This window comes from Dipodomys spectabilis, unplaced genomic scaffold, assembly GCF_019054845.1.
Source record: "Dipodomys spectabilis isolate Male_0828 unplaced genomic scaffold, ASM1905484v1 ptg000144l, whole genome shotgun sequence".
Taxonomy (NCBI): domain Eukaryota; kingdom Metazoa; phylum Chordata; class Mammalia; order Rodentia; family Heteromyidae; genus Dipodomys; species Dipodomys spectabilis.
The window spans coordinates 660,433-668,642 of NW_024870821.1; positions in this window are offsets into that span (position 1 = coordinate 660,433).

The window sequence follows — 8,210 nt, forward strand, 5'->3', positions numbered from 1 at the left end:
GCAAAAAACATCCAGTCCAAGGAAGACAGAATAGCTCCTTTCATTTTTTTTTAAATTCAAGTCTTTTTTTTTTAGTTGTGATAAATTTCATACAGATGGGTTACAATTACATGGGCAAGACAGTGAGTACATTTCTTATCAGGCATTGTTGCCTCCTCCTTTGTTTCCCCTTTCCATCCCTTCCCCTCTTCACCCCCCTACCCCCACACCACCACCACCATCACCACCCCGCAACCTCTGCCAAAGTTGTAATCTTCTTTTTTGACATCTTGTACATCTCATTGTTGTAATGGGTTCACCTGTAACCCTATTCAAATGGTTTCTTTTTTCCCTTCCACTCCACAAATTATATCAACATCAAATAGAGTGAAAGCAGGGCTTATATCATGGGGGAGGTACATACAAAGCAACAAAGAAATCATCTTATATGTTGGAAACAATTGCAAGAAAGGAAAAAGAAAAACATTTGAAACCTGATCTTGGTGTTCATTTCACCTAACATCAACTTGTCTGACAATTTCTGTTTGTCTCAGACATATACTAGTTATTTTATTAAGTGAAGTAAGCCAGGCTCAAAGAAATATAGGTCCCATGGTTTCCCTTATATGCAGAATAACTCTTTGTATATGTGAAAAGAGTATTCTCTCGCAAAGAATCCTGAGCTGAGTATGGTAGCCATTGTTTGTAATCTCTGAACTTGGGAGGCTAATTTAGAAGTTAGCTTGAGACCAGCCTAAGTTTTAGGCCAACTGAAGGACATATAGTAAAATGCAATCTTAAAACAACAACAACAAAAGGCCCAGTGACTGGGAATGTGGTTAGTGGTAGAGTGCTGGCCTCGCATGCATGAAGCACTTGATTTGATTCATCAGTATTACGTAAGCAGAAAAACTGGAAGTGGTGCTGTGGCTCAATTGGTATGTGCTAGGCTTGAGTAAAAGAAGTTAAGAGAGAGTTCCCAGGTCCTGATTTCAAGCTCCACCTCTGGCAAAATTAAAAAAAAAACCAACCAAGTGCAAAATGCAGTTTGTTGAAATAAATATGTTGAAGAAAATTGTGCTGTTGAGCATTCATAATGAACTTTGTTAGGAAAAATTAAAATTAAAATTAATTGATGAAATATTATCTGGCATTGGACAGAACATAGCGAGATCTAAAAATGATTGCTGCCTATGGTTACTTTGATACAACAACGTTAGAGATACAATTGCCAAATTGTGATTTTTTTAAGTATACAATCGTGGGTTTTTTTCTTTTTCAAAATAATTTTACTGCCAGGCCCCAGTGGTCAACACCTGTAATCCTAGCTACTAAGGAGACTGAGAAGTGAGGGTCTCTGTTCAAAGCCAGCCAGGGCAGGAAAGTCTGTGAGACCCAGATCTCCAACTAAAGGTTCAGAAAATGTGAAGTGGCACTGTTGCTCAAGTGGTAGAGTGCTAGCCTTGAGCTGAAGAGCTGAGGGACAATACCCAGACCCAGAGTTCAAGCTCCACGAGAGACAAAATACATAGCAATAATATTAATTTTATTGTTACTATTAAGGTGTTATATATAAAGGCTACCATTTCATAAGTTTGTTACTTTCCTAAAAGAAACACATATCCATCTTCATTGCCAAGAGCTAAGATTTGGCTATCTGCTTTCCAGCTGATCTCTGAGTGTAGAGGCAATGGATAATACAAAGCAATACAAACCAGTTTTGACTATAATTTTTCTTTGCACATCTTAAAAATCAATGCTGACAACATGAAATAAAAAATCCCTAAGTTTTAAACATTCTTCTAGACACATTGAACAGTGGGAACAAGTATTTTAAGAATAATGTCAGAGAGCTTGAACTCAGGGCCTGGGTTCTGTGTCTGAGATTTATTACTCAAGACTATTGCTGCTACTTTGAGCCATAGAGTGCCACTTCCAATTTTCTCGTGGTTAATTGAACAGAAAATCTCACCAAATTTCCTCTCCAACCTGGCTTTGAACTAGGATCTAGAGATCTCAGCCCTCTGAGTAGCTAGGATTATAGGCATAAGGGCCTGGCACCTGGGTAGAATAATTGTTTCCCTGAGACATAAGCCAGTTAGTATTAAATGTCAATCATGTTTAACTTTGTTAAATAAAGTTAACTGAAATGCCTTCCACTAGAAATAAGGAATCAAATGTGTAGGTGGGTTAAAAAGAGTTACCAAAAGATACATATTTTCCTTGTTGTGTTTTTCTTCCAAAATTGTGTGCTTTCCAGAATCAAAGCTTCTCTTTCCTTGCTGGTTCCTTTAGTTTATTTCATACATGCCAACAGCTTCTTCAACTATAATTGATTTATGTGAAGAGCTTGCAAATATCTATTTTCAGTCCAAACACCTTGCATGCACCGCTCATCCATATATTCAACTGCCATAAAAAACTTGTGAAACAGTAATAATCTCTTACCATTACTGGATATTAATGTATAAATAAAATGTACGAAAATAAAGAATAACATCAGGAAATATAACATGATTTTAATAGTAATTCTAACCATAAATACAATGTTGATTATTATCTGAGCAATTAATAAAAACCTCAAGAAAATATCAACTTTTTTGAGTGCTTATGTTATGGTTTAAACTAAGGACCTTACCTTCTCAATTAAGCTTGTTCCCTCAAGTGTTGTGCTCTGTATTTGATCCACAGCTCTCCTGCCAATTTGGGGGATTATTTAGAGATAAGAATCTCATGGAATAAAAACTCATTTGTGTCATAACATCCTCTTATATGGTTATATGGTACCATGTACTAATTACTGCAAGTAAGGTTAACGATGGGACCTGTGGTTGTTTGAGCCTGGCTTATTTCACTTAATATAATTGTTTCTGCATCTTTCTATTTCCTAGCAAATGAGGCGATGTCAATCTCTCTGATGGAGGCATAGAATTCCATTGTGTGTGTGTGTGTGTGTATATATAAAGATATATATATATATATATATATATAATATCATATTTTCTTGATCAATTCATCTACTGAGGGGCAGCTGGGTTGGTTCCATATCTTAGCTATGGTAAATAATGCTGCAATAAACGTAGTTGTGCTGGTAGCTTAGTATGGTCTTATGTATGGTCATTTGGTAAATGCCCAAAAGTGGGATTGCTGGGTCCTAGGGGAGCTCTACGTGGAGTCTTGGAAAAAATTATATTAAAATCCACACACAAAGAAACATAGGTCCTATTGTTTCCCTTATTTGCAACAACTAGTATATGGCTGGACAAGCATAAAAGTTCAAAAGCTATGTACATATGACCAGATAAGATGATGTTAAGTGAAATGAACCCCAAGATAGGGTTTATAATCTACCATGTGATTTGTTTGTTTCTTTGTATGATCGTCCCCCATGATATAACGCCTGTTTTCACTGTATTTAAGGTTGGTTCCCTGCATCTTGTATACACCCTTCTCTAGCTTGGGGAGAGGAAGGGAAAAAAATGATTAAATAGGGTACAGGCTGACCCATTGTAACAATGAGATGCACAAGACACTATGTTGAGAAAGGAACTTTACAATATAGGCGGGGAAGCAGGGAAGGGAGGAGAGGGGGAGTGTAGTTGTGGAGGTGGGAGGGAAAGGAGGGTAGGGGAAAAACAAAGTAGGAGGTATATATAACACCTCTATAAAGTATTTTTACAATAAAAACCTCTTTTTTAAAAAAGAAGGTGTTATGTATACCAAATATTGTAGCCCACATCTGTAATCCCAGCTGATTGGGAAGCAGAAATGAAAACGATCATGGTCTGAGGCCAGGCCAGATAAAAAACTGCCATGACAGCCATCTCAACAAATGAGCTTACCATAGTAGTTCACATCTGTAATCCTAGCTAATTATGTGGGAGGCATAGTTATCAAGTCTCAGTCAATCTAAGATCAGACCCTGGCAAAAAGTTCAGGACCTCAAGTAAATAAAACGGATTAGAAGTATAGCAAAAGTAGTTGAGCTGCTAGGTGCGATACAAGCAAATCCTATCTAGCAAGCAGAGAACCCCTGAATACTAGTAATACTTCTCTCTTCTACCAAAAAGCCTAAACAACTTTGTCCTATTTGAACATCTAATTTCAAGGCCACTGACAGATCAGAGATGATGACATTCTCTTCTTTAAAATTAGGTATTCAAAAGAGACAAAGTTATTTAGGTTTTGAAAAAATGAAAAGGAAGAAAAATGCATGTGATTTTTGTTAGCTCCATAATTTTGAAAACATAAAATGTACTCAAGTATTTAATATATATCCATATGTGTGCATATATCCATGTATGTATGTTTATATCGTATATAAACATACAAGTGGTTCATCTCTTTTCTGTGTAGCAAATGGTACAAATGAATCTGTACAATCACTACTCAAAGGCATGAATAGACAAAGAGAATGAGCAGAAAACTCATATTCAGGAATGTATGGCTAGCCGATAACCTTGAAAATCTTTTCCATAAGTTTGCCTATGTCGGTTACTGCAGTACAGGGACAGTATGATGACAATGGGATACCAGGTAGATGAAATGAGAAATGAGAAATACAAATGGTAAAATATTCTTTCTGATCAATAAGTAGAATTTCGTGTGTGTGTGTTACATATACTTGATTCATTTCTCTCTTGAAGGCTATCTGGGCTGATTCAGTAAGCATGGTTTTGCTGAAACATTTACTATATCCTGGTTTGTAATCTTTCAGGTAAATGCTCAGGAGTAGAGTTGCTGGATCATATGGAAGTGGGTAGTAAAAGAGGGGTGAAGTTAGAAATGGTAGAAGAATGAACAGGAAAAAGGGGGGGAGGAATGCAGAGGAATCCAGTAAATATGCTACAAAATTAAGCAGAGTGAAGGAAGAGGTGCATAGGGGAGGGATGGATGAGAATGTTGAAGTGTTGGTATTGACCAAGGTATATTGTACGCATAAACGGCATTGTTTAATGAGAACTCCTTTGCTCTTAAACTAATAATTAAAAATCATGTCCCTAACATGTTCTGCAATTAGAAGCAAAACATGAGAATCTCCTCAGATCATCTCTAGGGTCTATAAATCTTTTTTTAGTTAGGCTAAGTTTTAGAACAACACTAATGATACATATCATCTGAAGAAAATTTAATCATTTCCAGCTATTTAAAATAATCATTTTTGGAGATATGTCTCCAGTGGCAGAGCTACCTAGTGAGCAAAGCGGTCAGATATTGAATTTATGTCTCGATCTCGACCAAAAGTAAAAGCAATTAGTAAGTCAGGCACTTTCTTGAGCTCTGGTAGCTCATGCCTTTAATCCTACCTTTAATCAGAAGGAAGAGATCTGGGGATCTCAGTTCAATGTCAGCTCAGATAGGAATGTCTGTGAGACTCTCATCTCCAATTCACTGCTGAAGAAAGCTGGAAGTGGACTCGTGGCTCAAGTGTAGAATGTTAGCCTACAGCAAAAAGCTCAGGGACAGGATCCAAGCCTTGGATTCAAGTCTTAGAATAGTGCATATACATACACAAAGGAAATAAGGCATTCAAGTTCTCAACCTTCCATTGCCCTAATCCTTACTCTAATCCTGGTCAGAACCTTAAGAGTAACCTTAATGCTAATAGTAATCCAATCCTAAAATTAATGGAAAATACTCAAGTTTAGACACATCCTAACAGATGCTCATTGTCTTTGAAATGATTTGCAGATTGCTCCAAATCTTATAGATTCCCTGACTTGGACTCTGAAATCATTCCCTATTATGAATCATTAGCCTCAAATCTTCATATCATGAAAAGTACCAGAGTTTCCACTGATCTTAACTTTTACTGAACTCCTAGATCTCCAAAAAGAAGTTGCAGATTTACTTAAAATCTACTCTAGTTCCTAACCCTAACTATATATCTAAACCTTACTAGAAACCTAACTCTAAATTTAACCCTATTGAACCCTGTATAGGAAACAGGAAAACTCTGTAGTTTTTGTTAAATTTCAAACTTATGTTAGCAGAAAACTGTTTTCCCTTAAAGTTTACCCTTTCCTAAGCCTAAGTCTAACCTGAACTAGAAATGTAACCATAACCATAGACCTACATAGCCTTTGGATTCTAAAAGCCATACAAAGACATTAGTTTTTACTCATTCTAACTTTGATTCAATTCATCTTCAAAAAAAATTGTTCATAGTTTTACTCAATATCTTGCCATTTTTTTAACCCTAAACCTAACTGGAATATTGAGACTAACCCTCACACTAATCATACTAATAATAATCACACTAATCATACTAATCATAATATTGAGACTAACCCTCACACTAATCTGAATATTGTCAGCATTTTCCTATTTCACATTCATCCTAATTCTAATTCGATTTGTTATTAAAAGATTTAGTATCAGTTTGACCCTAAATTTTCCCTTTCCCTAACTCTAAAACTAACTCCAGCTGGAACTGAAACCTAACTTTCACGCTAATGATAGTCCAATTCTAATGTTTAAGAATAATACTCTCGTTCTTATTCATTCTAATGAACACTCCAGTTTGCACTCTGGAAATGGGTTTCAGTTTTACCTAATTCCCACAATTTTCTGCCTCTGCCTCTGAAGTTATCTTGTTTCCTAACATGAACCATTATATTATTTGTCCTCCAGTTCTCTTATCAGGAAAAATACTGTAGTTTCCATCCATTGATCCTACTTTTTCCTGGACCTCTGTACCCTAAATCAATTTCAGATTACTTACCATCTAGTCCATTACTTAACGCTAACTCTCAACCTAAACCTGGCTGGAAAACTCTCATTAATCATTGCAAGAATGATCACTGGGAAATAAATATAATGATAATACTCTAGTTACTATTCATTATCACATTTTTCCCTTTACTTGTTAGTGAAAACTGAATTTTATTCTAAAAGTTTTCCTATTTATAAAACTAATAATAATCAGAACATAATACTGACCCTAATCTTAATCCAAATTATATGTCAATACTAACACAAACACAAGTACACTAGTTTTCACTCATCGTAACTTGATTTAAATAAGCCTTCAAAAAATAGGTTTCAATTTTTTTTGGGGGGGGTCCGGTTGTGGGGCCTGGACTCTGGGCCTGGGCCCCGTCCCTCAGCTCTTTAGCTCAAAGCTAGTGCTCTACCACTTGAGCCAAAGCGCCACTTCTGGCTTTTTTTCTTTTTGCTTATGTGTTGCTGAGGAATTGAAAACGGCCTTATACATGCAAGGCAAGCGCTCTACCACTGAGCCACCTTCCCATCCCAGGTTTCAATTTTTTTTCCAACATCTTAGTCATTTTTTAACCCTAAACTTAATCTAAACTGGAACATTGAGAATAACCATAAGGCTAATTGTAAGTAGATACTAATATTAGTAGCAATACTCTAGTTCATATTCATTCTAATTCCTACCAGACTTATTCTAAAATTTACCTTCAATTTGACTCTCATTTTTTTTCTCCCTTCCTCTAACTCTAACTATGGCTAGAATCTTAACCATATCCTTGACACTAATAGTATCCCAGTTCTAAAATTTATGAGAAATGCTCATTTTGTGTCATCCTAACTGAAATTCCACTTGTAATTCTTGAAATAAATTGCAGGTTTTCCTAAACCCTACAGATTTTCTCACTCTTAACTCTGAATCTATCTTGTTCCATAACAGGCATCATTATATCCATTGATCTCAAATCCTGATATTATGAAATACATTGTACTTCCATTATCCCAGCTTTTCTTGCATTCCTAGGAAGTAAAATAAGTTCAGCTTTACTTAACATTTAACACATTTTTTTTTTCTTTTTGTTGGGCGTGGGGCCTGAACTCTGGCCTTGGGCCCTGTCCCTGTGCTCTTCAGCTCAAGGTGAGCGTTCAACTGCTTGAGCCACAGCGCCATTTCTGGTTTTCTAGTGGTTTATTGGAGATGAGTCTCAGGGACTTTACTGCTGGGCTGGCTTTGAACCATGATTCTCAGATATCAGCCTCCTTATTAGCTAGGATTACAGGCATGAGCCACCGGCTCTCGTCTTCATTTTTTTAAAATTCTATTTTATTGTAAAGATGCTTTAAAGAGGGATTAGTTACATGTGTAAGGTAATGAGTACGTTTCTTGTTGAGCATTATTAGCCCCTTCTTTTTTGTTCTCCTACTCCCCTACTTCTCTTACTCCTCCCTCCCCATGGTGTAAAGTTCATTTTTAACATTTTGTCTTGTGATTATCATTGTTGCAATGTGTCATC